Source organism: Pseudophryne corroboree, chromosome 5 (assembly GCF_028390025.1).
Source record: "Pseudophryne corroboree isolate aPseCor3 chromosome 5, aPseCor3.hap2, whole genome shotgun sequence".
Lineage (NCBI taxonomy): Eukaryota > Metazoa > Chordata > Amphibia > Anura > Myobatrachidae > Pseudophryne > Pseudophryne corroboree.
In genome coordinates this window covers 634,424,178-634,448,935 of record NC_086448.1, presented here as the reverse complement: position 1 = coordinate 634,448,935, position 24,758 = coordinate 634,424,178, and the positions used below count along the sequence as shown (strand labels likewise).

General features: G+C 46.6%; 1 protein-coding gene across 1 annotated transcript in view; it reads right to left on the bottom strand.

Annotated features, from left to right (window-relative positions):
* The window catches only part of LAMA3 (laminin subunit alpha 3), a 477,258-nt gene extending 463,905 nt beyond the window's left edge, over window positions 1-13,353 (bottom strand). The window contains exon 1 of the mRNA XM_063923602.1: window positions 13,168-13,353. The gene's annotated coding sequence lies outside the window, so the exon portion shown is untranslated. The remainder of the gene's footprint in view (window positions 1-13,167) is intronic.
* Window positions 13,354-24,758: the final 11,405 nt, after the last annotated feature.

The window sequence follows — 24,758 nt, the reverse complement described above, 5'->3', positions numbered from 1 at the left end:
TAGTTTAGCCCCCAAGTAGTAATGCCCCCTGTAGGTGCCCCCCAGTAATAATGCCCCCAGTTGCTGCCCCCCCAGTAATAATGCCCCCAGTAGCTGCCCCCCCAGTAGTGATGCCCCCAGTTATAATGCCCCCAGTAGTAATGCCCCCCCTCAGCAGTAATGCCCCTTGTTGATGCCCCCCCAGTAGTAATGCCCCTTGTTGGTGCCCCCCCCAGTAGTAATGTCCCCCCATAGTTTCCCCCAGGAGATGCCCCCGCTGCATTAAGGAAGAAAAAAACATAATACTTACCGAGCCCCGTTCCCGCGCCGCTGCAGTACTCCTTCTGGCTGGCGTCCTCTCCTCAGTACTATGAGAGAGACGTCATGACTGACGTCTCTCCCATAGCGCACGGCGCAGTGACAGCACCGGAAGCCGGAGCTCAGTACTGAGCTCCTGCCTCCGGCTACCGCTGTGCAGGGAGACGGGCGCCCGCTGGTAACACAATCTCAGCGGGCGCCCGTCATCTCCCTGTGCGGCGCAGACGCCGCGGGGGAGGGGGGGGGGGGGACGGGGGACGGGGGGGGAAGCCACAAATGACAGGGGGGGCACGGGCCCGAGTGCCCCCCCCCTGGATCCGCCACTGGGCGCAGCGTGTCCCCTCGTGGGCTTGCTGCACTCTCCATGCTTTGGGCCCGGTGGCGACTGTTGGACACCACAGGGTTCTATTCCCCCTTGGGCTGTGATGTGGACCACCACCCAAGTGGGGAAACCAGCCGGTATTGCAGCGGGTGACGGGATTGCGGCGTCTGTATATTGACTGCCAGGATCCTGTCCAATGGTCAGTTGACTGCCTCCTCCTGAATTATGACATTACTAAGGATTCCATGTGGTGTGATACGGGAGGAAGTCCATGGGGGGTGACACCGTGAGTTACCACACCGGGTGACACCAACCCTAGTGACGCCTCTGCCCTGATGTTCGCAGCTGCAGACATGCGACTGGGTAAGAAGGAGCAGCTCGGAGCTGGGATTATTAATGCCAGCGGCCCTCCTCTGCTAGCAATATATCATTACATCACTGTAGTTACCGGGATGGGGGTTGTATGCCCCCCCCCCCCTACCAGGGGAATGTTTAGATCTCCCGACAAGCTCAACTTCCTTTCCTCACCCATCTGCATGTAGCCCCGCCCCAGGTCTCCTGCTGCTCCTCTGTTCTCCTCCTCCTCCCTGTGAATCCCCTGGCTGGACTGGATAGAGGCCCTCACAAGATTCCCAGGTGTGATTCTTTCCCCTATGTCCAAAATGTCTATGTGCCTCTTTCCCTATATCTCCATCTGTGCCTCTTTCCCCTATATCCCATCTTTGCCTCTTTCCTCTATGTCCTCATGTGTGCCTCTTTCCTCTATGTCCCCATGTGTGCCTCTTTCCTCTATGTCCCCATGTGTGCCTCTTTCCTCTATGTCCCCATGTGTGCCTCTTTACCCTATATCCACATGTCTGCCTCTTCCCCCTATATCCCCATCTGTGCCTCTTACCCCTGTGTCCCCATGTGCACCTCTTTCCCCACCCCTCCAACTGTGCCTTACCCCTACCCTTTCTATGCCTCAGTCCTCTTCCCCATTAGTGCCTCTGCTCACTTTGCTATATACTGTACAGTCTGTATATCTATGGTATGTTCCCTATTCATGCCTCTGTCCCCTCTGTCTGTGTCTGATACCCCCCCTTTCCCTCCCTCTTTACCTCTGCTCCCTATGCCATCTGTACCTCTGTCCTTCTCCTCCATGTAATGTGTATAATGGGCTATATCCAACGTAACATGTATAATGGGCTCTACCAGGCGTAATGTGTACAAGCGGCTCTACCAGGCGTAATTTGTAAATGCTGCTCTACCAGGTGTAATGTGTAAACGCTGCTCTACCAGGCGTAATGTGTAAACGCTGCTCTACCAGGTGTAATGTGTAAACGCTGCTCTACCAGGCGTAATGTGTGTAATGGGATCTACTAGGCATAATGTGTACAAGGGGCTATATCCGGCATAATATGTATAATGGGCTCTACCTGGCATAATGTGTATAGGGGCTCTACCAGGCGTAATGTGTATAGGGGCTCTACCAGGCATAATGTGTACAAGTGGCTCTGTCCGGCATAATGTGTGTATTGAGCTCTACCTGGCATAATGTGTGTAATGGGCTTTACCTGGCATAATGTGTATAAGGGGATCTACCAGGTGTAATTTGTGCAAGCAGCCACTCCCAGCTGCTTCATAGAGACCTGTCTAAGGTGGCCAGAAGTTAGGGGCGCCAAACTGAGATTTTATCCTGCCCCCCCCAACCAAAAAACGTTCTGACGCCCCTGATAGTTACTGATTTATCCCAGTGCTGGCTTTATAAATATGTCTCTAAGTTTCTTACTTAGGAGTATATTTACCAATAACCGCATATAAAATGCCGTTTTGGGCCTAACTCGCAATGCTAACACTTTGCTTCCGGGTTCCGGGTGCAAGTGTTCATTTTTTCTAACCAGATTTGTATGAATGAAGCTTTCAAGTGAATTTTATTTGGATTTGTGTCCTATATTCCACTGAATTTGATAAAATTGTTGTAGTTCATAAAAATAAAAATGGTTGGTTAATTGGCTTCTGACAAAATGAACCCCATTGTGTGCCTGTGTTGCTTCACTGGTTAGCAGGGCAGTAACTAGGGTTGTGTGCGGAGTGCAGCGCTCTGTGGGTAAGGGATGTAGAGACCCACACGGCTCCCCAGTAATGAATGGGGGAGTGACCTAAAAAGGGTGTGTGTCTCTGTCCCCTGAAAATAATTCCCAGTGATATTTGATGAAGATGCCGCATGTGCACTAGAGAGTAATGACTCCCCCTCCAGCAGCCTGGGCCCTGGTAATGAGTGGGTAATGTATCTCGCCCATACTGACCGACTTTCTTGCTGCCCCATGCGTGAGGGGGCAGTCAGATTGGTACAACAGGGGCGTGGCCTCAACACTGGTGGGTGTTATGGGGGCTTGGATGCACGATTGCGTCATCATGGCCTCGCCCTCGCTATTCAATGCCCAGAATACCTGCATTGTATAGTGACGATGACGGAATTTAGCGCAAATTACATCATTAGCCTCCTCGGACTACCACTTTCAAGGTCAGCTGGAGGAGGGGTTACAGAAGGGGAGGGGTTTCAAGGTCATCTGTGGGAGACTTGCCTTCCTTTCCGTGGACGACCAGGAGCTCAACTTGAGTTTTGGAAGTCTCCCGGACTATCTGGTAGAGTAGGCACGCATGATCTCGCCCCATATGGCGCAAAAATAGGAAAGGTGAATGAGGACTCATCTGCATTCTGTCTTATTAACTCATGTTTCAAAGTCTGCTTTGTAATTGCAGCTTTGGGCTAATAAACCCCAGGCCACACTTACACAGACATAGTACAGATATGCTATAGATATGATATAATGCACTACAGGAAAGTGCAAGGGCATTAGAGTTCTGTCACCCTATCAAGCTGACTACAGAACATTGGGGGTAATTCCAAGTTGATCGCAGCAGGAAATTTTTTAGCAGTTGGGCAAAACCATGTGCACTGCAGGGGGGGCAGATATAACAAGTGCAGAGAGAGTTAGATTTGGGTGGGTTATTTTATTTCTGTGCAGGGTAAATACTGGCTGCTTTATTTTTACACTGCAAATTAGATTGCAGATTGAACACACCACACCCAAATCTAACTCTCTCTGCACATGTTATATCTGCCTCCTCTGCAGTGCACATGGTTTTGCCCAATTGCTAACAGAATTCCTGCTGCGATCAACTTGGAATTACCCCCTTTGGGGGTAATTCTGAGTTGATCGCAGCAGCAAGTTTGTTAGCAATTGGGCAAAACCATGTGCACTGCAGGGGAGGAAGATATAACATGTGCAGAGAGAGTTAGATTTGGGTGGGTTACTTTGTTTCTGTGCAGGGTAAATACTGCCTGCTTTATTTTTACACTGCAATTTAGATTGAAGATTAAACACACCACACCCAAATCTAACTCTCTCTGCACATGTTATATCTGCCTCACCTGCAGTGCACATGGTTTTGCCCAACTGCTAAAAAATGTCCTGCTGGGATCAACTTGGAATTACCCCCATAAATGGAAGAAATAGAAGCATCCACACGATTGCACTGTGTTAGAGGGCTGTGGTTTTCTGTGACAGCTTGTGCATGGAAGGCGAGACCAGACCTGCCGCTGGAGTAATATAGACATGTATGATAGCAATTTTCCATGGGGTTAATGGGACACTAATATGTTTTTTTGCCAAGTGCCTACTAATGTCTTAAAGAAACTTTGCTATCTGTACAAAGAAATGCTCAGATTGCTGACCTTACATCGATCTCAAGTTTGAATGATCAGTTTGGGCGTGAAGAGGACCCTGCACCACTACAGGGTACAGTAGATTAGGAGAAGTATATATTAAGCAAGACAGTGTGTGTGTGTGCGTGCGTGCGTGCGTGCATGCGTGCGTGCGTGTGTGTGCAAGCTCCACCAAATTTTGCATGGTATTGTAGTTTGACCAGGATTAGGTTTTTGCCTAGGTTTGAACTTTGTCAGGCCCATGAAAGTCTACATGGTGACCACCAACTAGCCCGTGGAGTCTCTGAATTAACATTTTAATTTAAGCAGCTTCGTTCAGGATGTCTCCTAGTGCCAAAAACCGCACTGATCTGAAGGCACAGGCCAGTGGAGGGCAGGCAGAGATCCAACGGAAGAGCAGTGAGTTGGAGGATCAACTGTCACACTGCACCTGCTCTGACAGTTACTACACATGGCCACCAATGTTGGTCTGCAGAGTTTTCTGCTTAGCAATGATTTCTGTTCTGCAGTGATTTCTGAACCACAGTGATTTTGGAAACTATACTGATTTCTGTTCTGTAAGTCAGACCCCATTCCAAACAGAGAATACGCAAGTCTGCAATATCATTTACTCCTAATTTGCATGGTTATCCAGGTGTGCATGACTTCTGTGTTCCTTCTCCCTTCCCCTTTTAGTATACCACATTCAAACTAATGCCCTCATTTATCAATCAGTTTTTGTTCTAAAATTGCATTTATAGTGATATTTATTGGTTTTCTTTCTTTTTTATTAACCCCCTGCGCTGTTTTTAGTTGTTGTTTTTTTTGACCCTCTGACAGAGGGTGCATGCAATCCTCATTTATCATTCACTGCATGGCTTGTTTTAGCACTTGCAGCACTATTTGTACTTCACCTTCTGATGTCTTCTGTTAAATTGCGTTGGCCAGCGCTATGCCCTGGGTCGCAGTCGTGAAGCTTACGACTATGCTCTCAGATTGCCCATCGGCTCCCGGGTCTCCATAGCAACGTTCTGGGAGGGGGTCACCAAGGGGTGGAGAAATAGGTAGCGCAGCTCCTACCCGCTCAGAATACAGCCCCGAAATGGCCGCATCGCAGCGTCCGTAAAGCAGTACTGCGCTTGTGCTGGCAATGTATCTAAGACGCATGCGCAGTAAGTAAAGGTGCCAGGGCAAATCTTCATTCATCAGCGCTGCAGGAGTGTAAACTGCAGCGCTGACAGGAGAGATACCGTTAACACTCACCGTGGTAATAGCTCATCTTAAATAGATGAGCATAAAACCAGTATACCACGGCAAGTGAAAACGGTCATTAACATTACACTGCAGGACTTTTGATAAATGAGGACATAAGTTTACTTATTTTCACATCTCAGCCTTCAAAAGTGTGGTCCTTTTCAGGACCTTCCACTGTTAAAGCACAACCACAGACTATGGGGTCTATTTACTAAGCCATGAATGGAGATAAAGTGGACGGAGATAAAGTAAAGTGGACGGAGTTAAAGTACCAGCCAATCAGCTCCTAACTACCATGTTACAGGCTGGGTTTGAAAAATGACCGTTAGGAGCTGGTTGACTGGTACTTTACCTCCATGCACTTTATCTCCATCTAAGGCTTAGTAAATAGACTCCTACGTTCAGAAAAGCCATGCCACCAAAATGATCCAGTCTGAGTTGGAGCTGCTCAGCTGCTAGAAGTAAAAGAACGTCAAGATGTGAGGAGACTTCAGAGGAAGTACAAGCACGCTTGGCAGCTCAACAGGAGAGACAAGCACCCACTCAATGCAGCCACTCAATCAAGGGCGTAGCTACCATAGGTGCATGGACTGCAGCTGCTATGGGGCCCAGAGCTGAGAGGGGCCCACCTTCCCTGTCAAAGTTACATGTGTTATATACATTTTTCGCCATTGGGTGGTACGTAGGGGGGTCTTTTCAAACTTTTTCCTTGGGGTCTACAATATATCTAGGTATGCCCCTGGACGTGCTCATTGTAGGGTTGTATAAAATGAACTGGAGGGCATTTTAATGTTATATAATATGAGGGGAGCACTATATATCATAATGTGAATCGGAGGTAGACATAGGGTGAACTTAAGCACTACTGTGATTCACAAATGAAACTAGGGCACTACTATGGGGTATAACATTAAATAAGACTCTACTATGGTTCAGAAAATGAACTAAGGCACTATTATAGGGCATAAAATTAACAACTGCTGCAGAGTGGGGTCTCTCTAGAAACATTGGGACGGGGTCCCCTTCAAAATGTTGCTATGGGGCCCATAAAGTTCTGGCTACGCCCCTGCACTCAATGCAAGGCTAGCTCGACAATCTGCTGATGCTGCTAGACATGCAGCATCCAGGGCCACGGATTCCATAGCTGCAAGACAAACACATCAGTCAGCCTATGTTGCTGGACATGCAGCCTCAAGGGAAATGGAGTCCACAGCTGCAAGACAAACATGACCCTCATTCCGAGTTGATCGCTTGCTGCTGTTTTTCGCAGCATAGCGATCGGGCTAAAAACCGGCTGTCCTGAGCATGCGTATGGGCCGCAGGGTGCACGCGCCAAGTAAATTCACACAAAACTAAGCAATTTTACACAGGGGCGTGCAACGCTTTTCAGTCGCTCTGCTGATCGGTGTGTGATTGACAGGAAGTGGGTGTTTCTGGCCGTAAACTGACCGTTTTCCGGGAGGGTGCTAAAAAACGCAGGGGGGGGGGGGGGGGATCCTGCCATGCTGACTAATCAGCAGTGATTGGCAGCATGGCAATCAGTAGGGGAGAGTGCAGGGAGGCAGAGGGACCTTCCGGTCCCTCTGATAGCAGCAGCGGAGGGATGTTTCCCTTCACTGCCGCTGCTAACACTGTTTATCTGACTGGTCGCATCCTGTGCGACCAGGTCAGATAGAGCACTTGCGGTCATGGTCGCATCTGATGCTACCATGCCAGGCAAGTGGTTCAATATGCTGTATTTTACTTTGATGCAAATAGCCATAGAAACATATAATTTGACGGCAGATAAGAACCACTTGGCCCATCTAGTCTGCCCCTTTTTTCACCATATTTTTATCTCAAACCTTATTTGATCCTTATTTTCTTTGTGAGGATATCCTTATGTCTATCCCATGCATGTTTAAATTGCTCTACTCTCTTAGCCTCTACCACCTCTGACCCTTTCTGTGAAGTAATTTTTCCTCAAATTTCCTCTGAACCTCCCCCACTCCAGTCTCAGTGCATGTCCTCGTGTCCTATTGCTTCTCTTCATTTGGAGAATGTTTCCCTCCAGCCTGCGATGTGGAACAGTGTCAAAAGCTTTACTAAAGTCTAGATAAGCTATATCCACAGCTCCACCTTTATCCATCACTTTAGTCACACAGTCAAAAAAGTCAATAAGATTTGTTTGACATGATCTACTACCAGTGAATCTATGCTGTTTGGGATCCTGTAAATTGCTGGATTTGAGATAATCTACAACTCTTTCTTTTAAGTGTGTTTCCATCAATTTCCCTGTATGAGATGCACTCTAATGTAAAAATTGTGAACTTGTCTAGGCAATGCAAGCACTGCAGTGCTAAGACATGGGGGTGAGAAGCACCTGGTATGTGTTGCTTCCACCACTCTTGGACCCGCCTGAGTCACTTAAGTCTGCTGGAACAACCTAAATAAAAAAAGTTTGCTCAGACATTCGAAAATATAACTCTACTCTCCAATGACATCCTTTGGAGCAACAGGTTCAGTGGATGATATGTATTGGAAAATTTAAAGTTCAGGGTCAAGTCTACCATCAAGTAGAATCATTGCTGGCACCTGCCTGTGAGATTCATAATTTCCTTAAAATTTACTTAATTGGAGATGGGAACCAGGAAGTAAAAAGACGATGTGAAAATATTCCTGGCATTGATTTCCACATAGTCTTTCAGTTGCAGGAAATGTTGCATGCTACCAATAACTACATCAAGAACTTTCAGAGTGCTGCAGATGTACTTCAAGGTCCATTCTTCAATCCAAGCACAGCTGGTTATCTCAGCTAGTGGTTCATAAGATGGGAAAAGACTTAAGCCATACACTGGATGATTATCGTTCATAGTCTATATGTTTGTTTTGTGCGGTTATCAAACCTGTACATTCCACCTGACCATTGTTCACCCAACTCCATGCAGTGACTGGAGATCACTACCATACAGTATGCACTGAATGGAAGTACTCCAGTTATCAGTTCATTACTTCTCCCCTTGTCCCTAGGGACCAGAAGGGATCTGGACTGTTGGTCAACATACATTAGGTCAACAGACACAAGGCCGATTTGAACAAAATGTTGACATATGAAAGGTCGACAGTAGAAAAGGTCAACAGGTTCATATGGTTAATAGGACAATGGTTGACACATGTGGTCGACACATGATTTTTATTTTTTCCATGTTTTTGAACTTATTCCTTCCTTGGCTATCCATGTCACAAATCATAATCTTTAGTAACCTTGTGGCGAGCAGAGCAGAGCAAGACACCGTGTTCAAAACTTGCGAGCGAACATGTTTCTACAAAAGATAGTCCTAGATATCAAAACGATCTACACGAACAACTAACTATTTTTGTGTTGACCATTATCATGTTGACCTTTTGACCCAGTCGACCTTTTGTAACTGTCGACCTTTCTCAAACTTTTTCAATGTCTACCTTCCATATGTATACCTTTTGTCCATGTCTAAGAGGAGACATCATAAACATTTATAAATATATAAAGGGACAATACATGGAGCTAACAGGAGATATGTTTATTGAGAGATCTCTACATAGGACACACGGACACCCCCTGAGGTTAGAGGAGAGGAAATTTAATACTCGGCGAAGGAGGGGGTTCTTCACAGTAAGGGCAGTAAGGATCTCGAATTCTTTACCAGAGAAGGTCATAATGGCGGGCTCATTCATTAAATTTAAAAATGGGTTAGATAAATTTCTAATTGAAAAAGATATCCACGGATATAGCATCTAAAATGAATGTATTTTAGAAAAACTATGCATTCTAGTGTCAAGGAGGCAAAAAAAACGGTCTTCACTTGAGTCATTATGGGTAAATCTATGATTATATAGAGAATAGTATAGGATCAAAAATAAAGGTTGAACTTGATGGACAACTTGTCTTTTTTCAACCTCATTAACTATGTTACTATGTTACTGTATTAACTATGTATGTCAACATTTTATACATGTTGACTGTGTGTCTGTCGACTATATGGGGTCGACCTAATGACTGTAGACCCAATGAATGTAGATCTCCTATACCACACCCGGACCGGAGAGTGGAGACGACCATTGAGGGGCAGCCAGAGCAGTGAGGGGACGGGGTGGGGGATGTTGGGGTTAATTTTGTCAGGAGCCAGTTAACCTACCTGTGTGTTTTTGTACTGAGAGAATAAACCAGGGCATGTGGAGGAAACCCACAAAACAAAGGGAAAAAGTACAAACCAGAGTGGGCTGTCAAATTTTAGCCTGGGGTCAAATATACAGCACTGGTTTATGGAAAGCAATGGATCCTTACAAGATGGTTTTAGGCATAGAACACAGGCTGATTTATCAAAGGACAAAAATATCTAAATTTATCTGCATATCCTTTTAACCTCAGTCTACTACTGCATTACTAATACAGTTTATTCTGTTATTACAGTGCTTCCTCTAAATCATTCTCTGTTTTACATTTCATGTATTGTATCTCTGTAACTTCGCCTTCACATTAGATTTATAAAATTCATCCAGCAAAATTTTTGAATTCCATCTTGTTATTTTAGCTACTGTATATTATTGAAAAGAGCTAGAGAATGTAGCTGGTGTAACTGGTAAGATGGGATCTGGTCAGGATCCCAGCGGTGGGGATCCGGGCAGTTGAAATACCAACGTCGGAATGCCTGCGAGGTAAGATGAGGCCCTATTTAATAATGGAACACCTTTCTATTGGCTTTTCAGGTCACTCAGATCAATGTAAAACAAAGCTTCAAACACATACATGTGCCTTATGTGACAAGGAGATGAATGCCCTATCACACTCATGATTAATGTATGGCATCAATGAGACATTTTACCTTGGAAGCTGAAGTATTATATAGTATATTTCATGATAGGCGTGGTAATTAATTGGTAGGAGGTTAGACTTGCACAGTCATCTTCAGATTTATTCCCTTCTTGCACTTCCTAGTTATCAGAGCCATTTGGAAAGGCCGGATATTTGGCGTACATGTGTGGTTGACGGACCATGTAGGAGCACAGATGCACATGTCGGTGTACAAGGGTGAAAACAAGGTGTTTAGCGCTGTGCATTGAGCGTGCTTTCTAAATGATCTTCCCAGAGTGCTTATTTGCATTCTGCAAGAAGGGTGATCTCCTGTACACTTTGCTAATCTCCAGTACTTCATTTGTTTGTGGTATATAGCAAAATATTGCATTTATAGTATTTTATTATTATTTTATCTATAATGCATCATATTACTTTAAAAAGCAGTTTTCTATTGAACAAATCCTAATCAGAAAAGGAGGATGTGGAAGTGGATGACACGGAAAGATTTAAATCAACACATTCACTACTTCATTGAGCAAGGCAGGATTATTTCAGCGAAAGAAAAATAAGAGATAACATGCCTCAGCTCCACATTCTCAGCTCTGCGCTGGCTGCAGATCCGGAGACAGGATGATCCCACCGTTTGCCAGGCAGCTTTCATTTATATCAGTCAGCTCTTTCCTGTTTTGGAATCTAAAAGGTCTTTGAAACAGTTTAAACTTCCCATAAACATGCATGATAATCATATTCTAAATGATATTTTTACCTAGAAATGGTTCTTACATTATATTTTACCTATTGCCATATTACACCATTTCTTTGCAGTGGGCAAAACAAGTTTATAATATGTCACCAAGCATTATTTAGATTTACTTCCGCGTCTACCTTGTCTCTAGATCCGGGGCCAAGAGTGAGAGTTTCAGAAAGTGAGAGATGTGGTAAGGTTTTGCATTTTTTTGTAAAGTGGCAATCATTTACACAGCAAGATCAACCTGGTTTTGCAGTGTAAATGATTGCCACTTTAAAAAAACAACAACAGAAAAACCTTACGAAATCAAATCTCTCACTTTCTGAAACTCTCACTCTATTACATTTGGCCCCGTGTCCCTTTCCAGACCTCCAGCAACTTCTTGCAAAAGACTCTCGTTCACTACACCATTAGCTTGTGCCTTTTTCTTTCTTCCTATAGAGCATACGCTCTCCTAAGAAGGGACTTTTTAGCGGCAGACCTAGGAAATAATCATAATAAACAGAGCAAAAAAATGGAATGACATGACATTGGCGCTTGACTCTCACTCCCAAAGATTGTGACCCTTAATCCAATAAATTGACAGATGTAAGAGGAAACATAAAAGAGAAAAAGTCCAATAGTGTGTAGTATGTTATACACTTTTAACACCTATGTGTAGGCACAGTAGTCCAGGAGAAGGTGAGTTTCCTTAGCTAGAAGAAATAGTCCTTCTCTCCGCATCCCACATATAGTTTATTACCTTTACGTGGGACAAACTGAGCAGATGCATGTAAAGGTTTCTTTTCCAATCTGATACTCCATCTTTCAGCCTCACCAATTTTTCACATATCCAGGGGGAGAACATAAAAAGATCTAGTGCATTATCCCCCTGCAATTCTTTCATAACAAACAATGTAAACTTAGAATAAAATGGGTAAATCACAATAAAATCGATAGGTCTCTTAAAGAGCCCAGCTTGCCTACAGGAAAGAAGCAGAGGGTGAAGCAAAGTCTTTTATATAACAGGTTCCACTCTGGCGGTTCAAGTGAAGTACTGTATGACCAGTGGCGTAACTAGAAATTTTTCTCCCCCAAGCCAAAAAAATTTTGGCGCCCCCCCCCCCCCCCCCCGCCGCATAACTGGGAGCAAGAAAGGGACAAATATGCGCGCGCCGAAGGCGCGCGCTGCAAAAAAAGGGGCGTGGTTTTGTTGGAATGGGCGTGGTTTCTCGTAAAGGGGCGTGGTATTGCAGGAAAAGACTACCTTATACCCCAGTTTTGCAACCTGCACGCCCAGACGTTAGCCACCACAGGAAAGAAAAATAATCCTGATTCATGCCCCTTACATTATTTGTCATTTTTCCTCCTTATAGTAATGCCCAGTATACATTATGCCACATACTGCAATGGCCCTTAGACATTATGCCGCACACAACAATGCACATGACACAATATGCACACACTGTAATGCCCCCGACACATTATGCCACACACCGTAATGCCCCCGACACATTATGACAGGAATCGCAATGCCCGTTATACATTATGCTACACACTGCAATGCCCCTGATACATTATAGCACATACAATGCCTGTGACACATTATGACACACACCGCAATGACCTTGAGACATTATACCACAATGCCCGTGATATAGTATACCATACACCGTAATGCCTGTGACACATACCGCAATGCCCTGCCCGTTATACCCTATGCCACACACCGCAATGCCCGTTATGTATTATGCCACACTGCAATGACCCTGAGACATTATACCACATACCACAATGCCCGTGATATAGTATACCACACACCGTAATGCCTGACACATTATGACACACACCGCAATGTCCGTGATACATTATGCCACACACTGCAATGACCCTGAGACATTATACCACATATCACAATGCCCGCGATATAGTATACCATACACCGTAATGCCTGTGACACATTATGACACACACCACAATGTCCGTGATACATTATGCCACACACCGTAATGCCTATTACACATTAAGTCCTACAGTAAGGCTTCTAATTACTTTTCAATTACCTTCTCGTTGTCAGGGGTTTCATGCACTGGGTGTCATGCTCGTTGCCAGGTGTTTCATGCACTGGGTGTCATGCTCGTTGTCAGGTGTTTCATGCACTGGGTGTCATGCTCGTTGCTAGGAGGTAGTCCTTGTTGCTAGGGCTGTGCTCCCAGTGCCACATATGTCCCCAGTGCCAGATATTTCCCCACGGTGCCAGGTACTCACATGCCCCCGGTGCCAAACATAGCCCCCCCCCCCATGTGCCAGGTACACATATACCCCCCCAGTGCCAGATATGCCCCCAGTGCCAGATATTCCCCCCCAGTGCCACATATGCCCCCAGTGCCAGATATTCCCCCCATGCCAGATATGCTGCCAGTGCCATATATTCCCCCCCAGTGCCACATATGCCCCCAGTGCCAGATATTCCCCCAGTGCCAGATATGCCGCCAGTGCCATATATTCCCCCCGAGTGCCATATATGCCCCCAGTGCCATATATCCCCAGTGACAGATATTCCCCCCCAGTGCCAGATATTCTCCCCCAGTGCCATATAAGCCCCAGGGCCAGATATTCCCTCCCAGTGCCAGATATCCCCCCCCCCCCAGTGCCATATATCCACCCCGTGCCAGATATCCCCCCCCCCAGTGCCATATATGCCCCAGTGCCAGATATCCCCCCCAGTGCCAGACATCCCCCCCCCCCAGTGCGATATGCCCTAGTGCCAGATATCCCCCCCCCCCCCCAGTGCCATATATGCCCCAGTGCCAGATATCCCCCCCCCCCCCCCCCCTTCCCCAGTGCCAGATATGCCCTAGTGCCAGATATCCCCCGCCCCCCCCCCCCCACAGTGTCATATATGCCCCAGTGCCGGATATCCCCCCTAGTGCCTGACATCCCCCCCCCAATGGCCATATATTCCCCGGTGCCAGACACCCTCTCCTCTCTCCCCCCCCCGTGACAGATATGCCGCAGTGCAGCCGCCGCTTGTTGGAGAACTTGGAGGGACACGGCGGGCGCAGCGTGTGCCTCTCCTGTGTCCCTCCTGAGTCCTGCATCATCTCCGGCGGCCGCGGGTCTGATAGGGGGAAGTGCCGTCCGTGAGCTCTAATTGGCTCACGGACGGCACTTCCCCCTATTAGACCCGCGGGCCGCCGGAGATGATGCAGGGCTCAGGAGGGACACAGGATAGGCACACGCTGCGCCCGCCGTGTCCCTCCAATAAAGCAGACTGACATGCGGACGTTCGTCCGCATGTCAGTCTGCTGTAATCAGTGGCGCCCCCGCAGCCCCTCGCCCCCAAGCCACCGCGAGGACTGCGGGGGCAGTAGTTACGCCACTGTGTATGACTGCTTCGGGCTCAGAATGCTCAGAAATTGACCTGCATGCAACTGACACGGCTCCAGGACAGGGGAGGGAAGTTCACCATGGACAAGTTCAGTAAGGACATGTTCACACAAATTTGGCTGATACAGGCCACCAATAAGGAGGCGTATGTCTTACACCGATTACAGAGCAGATGCAAATACACACTGGTGACAGTGACTTGTCTTAGCTAGGCTCGCATGCTACCGAGGAGTATACTTATTGAGATGCAGGAATATTCTTGTGTGCACTTCTTTATTTAGTTATTGATGCCCATTTTGCTACCAACTCTGCATCAGCTCATAAAGAACTAAGGGGGAAACGTACTAAGCAGTGATAGAAGTGGAGAAGTGAACCAGCGGAGAAGTTGCCCATGGCAACCAATCAGCTGCTCTGTATACTTTTGTAGTATGCAAATTATAAATGTTACGTCAATGCTGATTGGTTGCCATGGGCAACTTCTCCACTGGCTCACTTCTCCACTTTGATCACTGCTTAGTACATCTGCCCCTGAGTCCTGATAGAACTCTGATCTTGTATGCTTGAAGTTACAGTAAGTTATACCGTCATACAGGGAAAACTTAATTGCACATTTTATTTTAAATATTGAGCTCTGTTTGTGGCCAAACCCAATAGTAACGGCATGATGAGCCATTATGTTTATAGTTATGTTCTTGATAGTTGTGTCTGAAAAAACAAATGCAGTCTATAATTAATGCAACATCAAATAATACATGTCATTATTTGGCGATTGTACAAGGGCAGCACTCTGCTTCTTATACTGTACCACACAGTGATAGGAACCTTCCAACAAGCAGCTGCTATCAGGTTCATGACATAAGGAGTTTCACCTTGATTCACCTGAGATAGCTGTTCTCACACCCACCTCATTTCATACACCTCCATAGATTCATGCGATAGATAGAAATGATGTGTAACAAAGCTTTCCTGTATCAGAAAGCAGACATGTGCCAAGAAATGGTTTTCCTCCCTCTGCTGGGCACATTTCTGTCATTCCAGTATATACATGAAACACACTCTTTGTGCTTTTGTATCAGACATGAAGCTCAGTCTATATTCTAGTGAAGAGCTGAATAATTGGGATGCGGTCAACATCCCGCTGGACGGGATCCCGGCGGTCGAAATACCGATGCCGGAATCCCGACCGCCACAATCCCGACATATTCTCCCTCAGTGGGTGTCCACGACACCCATAGAGGGAGAATATAATAGTGTGCCGAGCGTAGCGAGCGAAGCGAGCCCGCAAGGGTCTGCGTTCCGCTCGCCACCCCTGTCGGGATTGTGTGGTCGGGATTCCGGCGTCGGTATTTCGACCGCCGGGATCCCGTCCAGCGGGATTACGTACTGATCCCGAATAATTATATGTCATTTATTTTAAAGGTTCTTGGCCTGGCTTCTAGCTACTGCACATGTGTGATCATCTCTAAAAACTCCTGCGGCACATGTTCTACACAGTGTAGCCATATAGGGCAGGTGCAAGTTTCAATGGTGTAACTGATGGTGGCATCTAAAGAAGCACCAGGTGGTACTGTAGACCCGACGCCACCCACTCAGCAAAGGGATGCAGAGCAGGTAGGCGCCAAGCAGGAGAGGCGCTCTCCCTCCCTGCTGCTGCGCAGTCCTGTCCCGCTGCTGCCGGTTGTTGTGCCTGTCACACTGTATGACAGGCAGCAGCACTGGCAGCATGAAGCCTCCTCTCCTCCCCCTGGTGACAGCGCCCATGGTTGACATTGAAAAGGGGGCCGAGGTACACAGATGGAGGGTGTTATGTGTATAAGCGGCACCACTACTGGAGGCATAATGTGTGTAAGCAGCGCCACTACTGGGGTCATTATGTGTAAGCAGCGCCACTACTGGGGGCAATGTGTAAGTGGCGCCACTACTGGTGGCACCACTACTGGGAGCATTATGAATAAGCGGCACTACTACAGAGGGCATTATGTGTATAAACAGCACTATTACTTGCAATGTAATGCGAATAAGATTGTGCTACTGTCAGTGCCGTAACTAGACATTTTAGCGCTGTGTGCAAGAAACGGCCTCGGCGCCCCCACCATCCCCTATGCAAAGCAGGGGCAGTGCTTCATGGGGAAGGGATGTGGCCACAAAATAATACCAATTCATATTTACTGTGCACAGTAGTCTCTATTATTTAAATTACGCCGCACAGTAGCGCCACTACAACAATGTTTTACACATTACGGCAGACAGATTCCCCTTTTAACACATTACGGCAGACAGTGTCCCCTTTTTACACATTACGGCAGGCAGAGTCCCCTTTTTACACATTACGGCAGCCAGTCCCCCTTTTTACACATTACAGCAGCCAGTCCCCCTTTTTACACATTTTGGCAGAGTCCCCCTTTTTACACATTACGGCAGCCAGTCCCCCTTTTTACACATTACGGCAGCCAGCGTCCCCCTTTTTACACATTACGGCAGACAGCATCCCCTTTTTTACACATTACGGCAGACAGCATCCCCTTATTACACATTATGGCAGAGTCCCCTTTTTACACATTACGGCAGACAGCGTCCCCCTTTTTACACATTACGTCAGACAGCGTCCCCCTTTTTACACATTATGGCAGACAGCGTCCCCCTTTTTACACATTACGGCAGACAGTGTCCCCTTATTACACATGGCAGACAGCGTCCCCCTTTTTACACATTACGGCAGACAGTCCCTACACACACACACACACACACACACACACACACACACACACACGCACACAGCTTGTCCCATCCAGTGACTACACACACACACAGCCTGTCCCCTCCAGTCACACCACACACACATACATACATACATACACACACACACACACACACACACACACACCACACCCCCTCCCCTCCCCCGGTCCCCACTGTGTTACCTCCAGGAGAGCTGTAGCACAGATAAACGCAGACAGACCAAACAGCAAAGTCAGGGGGCGTGGCCTAGTCATGGACCCATGGCCACGCCCCCTTTTAGCACTGATAGGCGGCCTGGGAGAGGAGGAGGCGCAGGACCGGACATACAGCAATCTCATCCAGCGTCTTGATCCGCCGCTGCAGCTACAGTACTTCTGCAGACAAACACTGAGCAGCGCGGACCTGCACACACCTAGTTACGGCACATGCTACTGTGTGGTATAATTTTAAATAGGGGCACTATTGTGTGGCCACACCCCTTCCTTGTGAGACAACACCCATTTTTGACGAGCACTGTCCCTTTGTAAAGTAAGGGAGGGCGCAAATTTATAGTTTGCAGGGGGGCACCGAACACCCTAGCACCGGACCTGACTGTAGTGTTTACAGACACTCAAAGTGGGTGTCTCAGTCCTTGCACAGTCATACGCACGGATGTATACCACGGATGGGCTAATCAGCAGAATTTGCTATCCTTTGCATCGCATGCTGGGGGCCGCCCATCCAGGGTTGGACTGGCCCACAGGGCTACAGGGGAAACCACCGGTGGGCCCTAAGGTCTGCTGGTGATTCACTCCCTCCTCTAGGGATAAGGTTCCAGACTCTGCTGCTATTACTCTAGTACATTATCGGGCATGTACTACAGTATTTACTGTATATATTTATCAAGGGGCCCAACCCATGCAAAATGGTTAGGCAAACCAATGTGGCGGCTGGGCACACTCCTTCTAGAGACTGGCCACACCCCTAAAATAGGCCTCTACCACTGCATACCCCCGGTGGGCCCTACATGCGCCCATCACAGGGCAAGGTCGCCCAGCACGCTGACCGGAGCCTCCTCCAGTTGAACGAGCAGAAATTGCGGAGCTTGTTAGCAGAAACTGTGGGAGCCTCCTGCTTAGCTGTGGCCGCAGGAGACTCGCTGCCAGTTTCCTGATCGCAGCGGCTGCGTGTGACGTCACACAGCCGCTGTGATCATGCCCATGACATGCCCCATTCGTCCACCTCCGCCCCCCGTTCACGACACACCGCCCTCGCAGCGCTCTGTCTTCTCCCTGGAAACGGAGTGTTGCAGCCCCCCCCGCGGCCGCCTCTGCCTGATTGACAGGCAGAGGCGATCGCATTTTCTGCGGGCCCCCACAGAGAATGCAGGCGCATGCGCAGGACGGGCGCTGCGCATGTGCCCGAATCTTTTTAGCAAAATTCTCGTTGGATCGCACATTGTGAAGTGATACAACCTGAATAAGCCCCTAAATCACGAGATTGTAGAAAATCATATTGTGTGCTTGCTTATATGTTATGGGGGCATGGCCAGATTAAGGCAGGTGGGGGCCCCAGACAACAAACATGTGGGGGCCCCACTACTAAAATTGCTGGCAAAGACACCCCCCCCCCTCCGTGCATAAACAAACACACACACAAGTTGCTGCAAAAAGACACCCCCAGCACAAACACACGCATATAACTTGCTGCAAAAGATACTCTCCCCCCACCAACGTGTATACACACACACACACACACACACACACACACACACCATTGCTGCCAATGATACCCCCCAGCACAAACATACACACACACACCAAGTGCTGCCAAAGATACCCCCCAATGCAAACACACACACACAAGTTACTGCCAAAGAAAAACCCCCTCCCCTCATGCGCGTGCATGCGTACACACACACACACACACACACACACACACTCACTCACTCACCCACCCTGGACGCCATAGAGCAGAAACAGCCTGGCCGGTGACAGCAGCACACACCGGCGTCTCCATCAGTGTCTCGCGGGATAGTGAAGGGAAATCCCAGAGACTATGACTGAGCCCCCAGCGTGTGCTGTTGACTGTATACAGAGCTCCTCGGCGGCCGCCGGAGACTGCTCCAATTTAAAAAGCAGGGGTCTGTGAGGGCCCCTAATGTGTGGGGGCCCGGGACAGCCGCCCCTGTCGCCCCCTCCTATAATCCGTCTCTGTATGGGGGTACAAGTAATGTTTAATAAATATTTCACTTAACCCCAGAAAATTCTGCTTTGACTTATACTTTAAGGAAGACTTTGATAACATCCCTTGCTTTGCCCTATTGATAATAAGATGATCAGTAAACATTTTCATTCATTTGTTCGCTGTCTTATGACCAAAAAACATATGGGGACCCATGTACTGTAATAGCTTGCGAGATGCAGAAACAGGTGCAATTCTGGCGAGCTTGCTCAATAATTTGTAAGGCAAAACCAATGTTTCAACAAATAAAAAAAAAACAATTTTCATTATAGTAAATAAGACATGCAGATGAGCGATGTTCTTGATTACCTTGCAAAAGTGAGTTCTTCTTAATTAGAAACAAACAATATTTATTTTAACCAATATTTATTTTAACCCAATTTTGTGTCGACAACCATCAGTAGCAGCCTAAGATTGTGGTGAAATGGTAGAATATGATATATATTTTGGAAGATAATTGCATGTGTCAATGATTTAGTTGCAGTCATTAAATACACATGCCAATCAACGAGGCTGAAGTTAGCTTCTTATTCGACCAGCTTCTTGTTCACTTCTTATTCACTTCTTATTCAAGCTTCTTATTCACTACTTATTCAAACTCCAGCTTCTTATTCAGATCATTCAGTATTGCAAGGGTTAATGAGTCTTGGGAAACAAATTTTAATCCTAAAATCAACAGAAAGGGGTCACTTGCATATGACACTGCCCAACACTGCCCAACACTGCTTTGGGAAGGAAATACGCTTGCAAAGTGGGCACATACACTATCATTTACCATTTTGAATAAGTAGCTGTAGTTTTGCAAGGGTTAACGAGTCTTGGGCAAAAAATTTGACACGTGAAATCAACAGAGAGTGGTCAATTGCATATGACCCACATGGATTTTGCCTTGCCCAATACTGGTTTGAGCATGAAATTCGCTGGCAAAGTGGGCACCTTAACACCAAAAGTTTCTAATATGAGTAAGTAGCTGTAATTTTGCAAGGGTTAACGAGTCTCGGGCAACAAATTTGAATCCTAAAATCAACAGAGTAGGGTCACTTGCATATGAAACAAATGTATTTTGCCTGGGCCAACAGTGGTTTGGGCATGAAATACGCTGGCAAAGTGGGCACATATCCTACCGTTATCCGGTCAATGATTGACAGTGTCTAGGTCCACAGTCAATAGGTTAACCACTATTGGTTGACAGGCCAAAGCTCCACACATCAAAAGGTCAACATAGTTTATGTCAGCATTGAGAAAAGTTTGACACAAGCAAAAGGTTGACAATAAAAAGGTTGACACAGGAAAGGGTCAATATGTGTTTTTCATGTGTTTTTTTTAACCAACTTGTTCTTACTTTATGATCCACGTGGGTATAGAGTGAGATTCCAACAGTGTGCTCGATGCATGGCGAGTTTAGCAAGCCATGTGAGGGTAGACTTTACAGTAGTTGGGGTCCATGTTGACAGTTGTCAACATTGACACCAAAAAATTTACTTTTTCATGGTGACCTTTTGACCCTGTTGACCTTTTGCATGTTGATCCTTTGCATGTTGACGTTTTGGGCGTAGACCATTTGACTGTCTATCTAGACACTGTCTATGTAATAATCCACACCTCAACATGGGATTTTGGTATAAGAGCGATATTAGTGGAGGTTTTTTGGTATTTTTTTTTTTTTAAACAAACCTAACTAATGTTGAGAAAAGAGTTGTGTGTTTTTACAAACTTTCTACCTCTAGGGGCACCGAAAACTCTGCCGGGCACGGTAATGAGAGGGGGAGTGGCCAACACAGGAGAGTGTGTCCACTCCCTCCTCATGTGAAAATAGTAGCAACCAGAGACAGCTGGGTGCAGCGCCGACCAAGGAGTGCAGGGGGGATCACAGAGCACATATATACATGCATGTTATCATGCATGTAATATATGCGCTGGATCGATGTGCCGGAGATCGCCAGCGCTTGAATGCATCGGGCGCCTTGCAGCCTAAGCCAGTGTAGTGTTAAGCCCGCCCCCTGGACATTTATTGGCCAGTGGGCGGGCTTAACACTTAATAGGTTATGCTGATTCCCGGGCAGCGCTGTGGATCGCTGGGGATCGATACAGCCAGGGGCGGATTGGAAAATAAAAGTGGCCCTTGTAAAAATTTACAGAAGTGGCCTCATTTGGGCGGCACCAAATCAACTGTAGGTGGAACCAATACCAAAGTAGGCGGGATTACTGCTTCAAAATATAATGTAGGCGGAGAGAGAGTCAGTGTGATGCCAGGGAGAGGTGACAGGGAGAAGCATGGTGACGCTAGAGAGAGGTGACAGGGAGAGGCAGCGTGACGCCAGGGTAGGATATGTGCCCACTTTGCCAGCGTATTTCATGCCCAAACCAATGTTGGCCCAGGCAAAATACATGTGTTTCATATGCAAGTGACCCCGCTCTGTTGATTTTAGGATTCAAATTTGTTGCCCAAGATTAGTTAACCCTTGCAAAACTACAGCTACTTATTCAAAATAGTAAATCATAATACGGTGTATGTGCCCACTTTGCCAGCGTATTTCATGCCCAAACCAGTGTTAGGCAAGGCAAAATCCATGTGTGTCCTATGCAAGTGACCCCACTCTGTTGACTTCAGGAGTCAAATTTGTTGCCCAAGACTTGTTAACCCTTGCAAAACTACAGCTACTTATTCATTATAGAAAATTATGGTGTTAAGGTGCCCACTTTGCCAGTGTATTTCATGCCCAAACCAGTGTTGGGCAAGGCAAAATACACATGGATCATATGCAAGTGACCCCACTTTATTGATTTCAAGTGTCAAATTTGTTGCCCAAGACTCGTTAACCCTTGCAAAACTACAGCTACTTCTTCAAAATAGAAAATGGTGGTGTATGTGCCCATTTTGCAAGAGTATTTCATGCCCAAACCAGTGTTGGGCAAGGAAAAATACATATGGTTCATATGCAAGTGACCCCTTTCTGTTGATTTTAGGATTCAAATTTGTTGCCCAAAACTTGTTAACCCTTGCAAAACTACAGCTACTTATTCAAAATAGTAAATCATAATACGGTGTATGTGCCCACTTTGCCAGCATATTTCATGCCCAAACCAGTGTTGGACAAGGCAAAATCCATGTGGGTCATATGCAAGTGACCCCACTCTGTTGACTTCAGGAGTCAAATTTGTTGCCAGAGACTCGTTAACCCTTGCAAAACTACAGCTACTTATTCATTACAGAAAATTATGATGTTAAGGTGCCCACTTTGCCAGCGTATTTCATGCCCATACCAGTGTTGGGAAAGGTAAAATCCTTATGGGTCATATGCAATTGACCACCCTCTGATGATATCAAGTATCAAATTTGTTGCCCAAGACTCGTTAACCCTTGCAAAACTACAGCTACTTATTCAAAATGGTAAATGATAGTGTATGTGCCCACTTTGCCAGCGTATTTTATGCCCAAACCAGCGTTGGGCAAGGCAAAGTACATGTAGGTCACATAAAAAGGGACCCTCCTCTGTTGATTTAAGGTATCAAATTTGTTGACCAAGACTCATTAACTCTTTCAAAACTGAATGATCTGAATAAGAAGCTGGAGCTCGAATAAGAAGTGAATAAGAAGCTGGAGCTTGAATAAGTGAATAAGAAGCTGGCCGAATAAGAAGCTAACTTCAGCCTCGTTGCAAATCACAGGTTACCATTTCTAAAGCTGATGAAAACACCTCTCCCTCCACATAAGCATTATCACCCTACTGAATGTCTCTTGTAGCATTTACAAGGGTTGTAAATAGAGATGAGCGCCGGAAATTTTTCGGGTTTTGTGTTTTGGTTTTGGGTTCGGTTCCGCGGCCGTGTTTTGGGTTCGACCGCGTTTTGGCAAAACCTCACCGAATTTTTTTTGTCGGATTCGGGTGTGTTTTGGATTCGGGTGTTTTTTTAAAAAAAACCCTAAAAAACAGCTTAAATCATAGAATTTGGGGGTAATTTTGATCCCAAAGTATTATTAACCTCAAAAAACATAATTTACACTCATTTTCAGCCTATTCTGAACACATCACACCTCACAATATTATTTTTAGTCCTAAAATTTGCACCGAGGTCGCTGTGTGAGTAAGATAAGCGACCCTAGTGGCCGACACAAACACCGGGCCCATCTAGGAGTGGCACTGCAGTGTCACGCAGGATGGCCCTTCCAAAAAACCCTCCCCAAACAGCACATGACGCAAAGAAAAAAAGAGGCGCAATGAGGTAGCTGACTGTGTGAGTAAGATTAGCGACCCTAGTGGCCGACACAAACACCGGGCACATCTAGGAGTGGCACTGCAGTGTCACGCAGGATGTCCCTTCCAAAAAACCCTCCCCAAACAGCACATGACGCAAAGAAAAAAAGAGGCGCAATGAGGTAGCTGTGTGAGTAAGATTAGCGACCCTAGTGGCCGACACAAACACCGGGCCCATCTAGGAGTGGCACTGCAGTGTCACGCAGGATGTCCCTTCCAAAAAACCCTCCCCAATCAGCACATGATGCAAAGAAAAAGAAAAGAAAAAAGAGGTGCAAGATGGAATTATCCTTGGGCCCTCCCACCCACCCTTATGTTGTATAAACAAAACAGGACATGCACACTTTAACCAACCCATCATTTCAGTGACAGGGTCTGCCACACGACTGTGACTGATATGACGGGTTGGTTTGGACCCCCCCCAAAAAAGAAGCAATTAATCTCTCCTTGCACAAACTGGCTCTACAGAGGCAAGATGTCCACCTCATCTTCACCCTCCGATATATCACCGTGTACATCCCCCTCCTCACAGATTATCAATTCGTCCCCACTGGAATCCACCATCTCAGCTCCCTGTGTACTTTGTGGAGGCAATTGCTGCTGGTCAATGTCTCCGCGGAGGAATTGATTATAATTCATTTTAATGAACATCATCTTCTCCACATTTTCTGGATGTAACCTCGTACGCCGATTGCTGACAAGGTGAGCGGCGGCACTAAACACTCTTTCGGAGTACACACTTGTGGGAGGGCAACTTAGGTAGAATAAAGCCAGTTTGTGCAAGGGCCTCCAAATTGCCTCTTTTTCCTGCCAGTATAAGTACGGACTGTGTGACGTGCCTACTTGGATGCGGTCACTCATATAATCCTCCACCATTCTATCAATGTTGAGAGAATCATATGCAGTGACAGTAGACGACATGTCCGTAATCGTTGTCAGGTCCTTCAGTCCGGACCAGATGTCAGCATCAGCAGTCGCTCCAGACTGCCCTGCATCACCGCCAGCGGGTGGGCTCGGAATTCTGAGCCTTTTCCTCGCACCCCCAG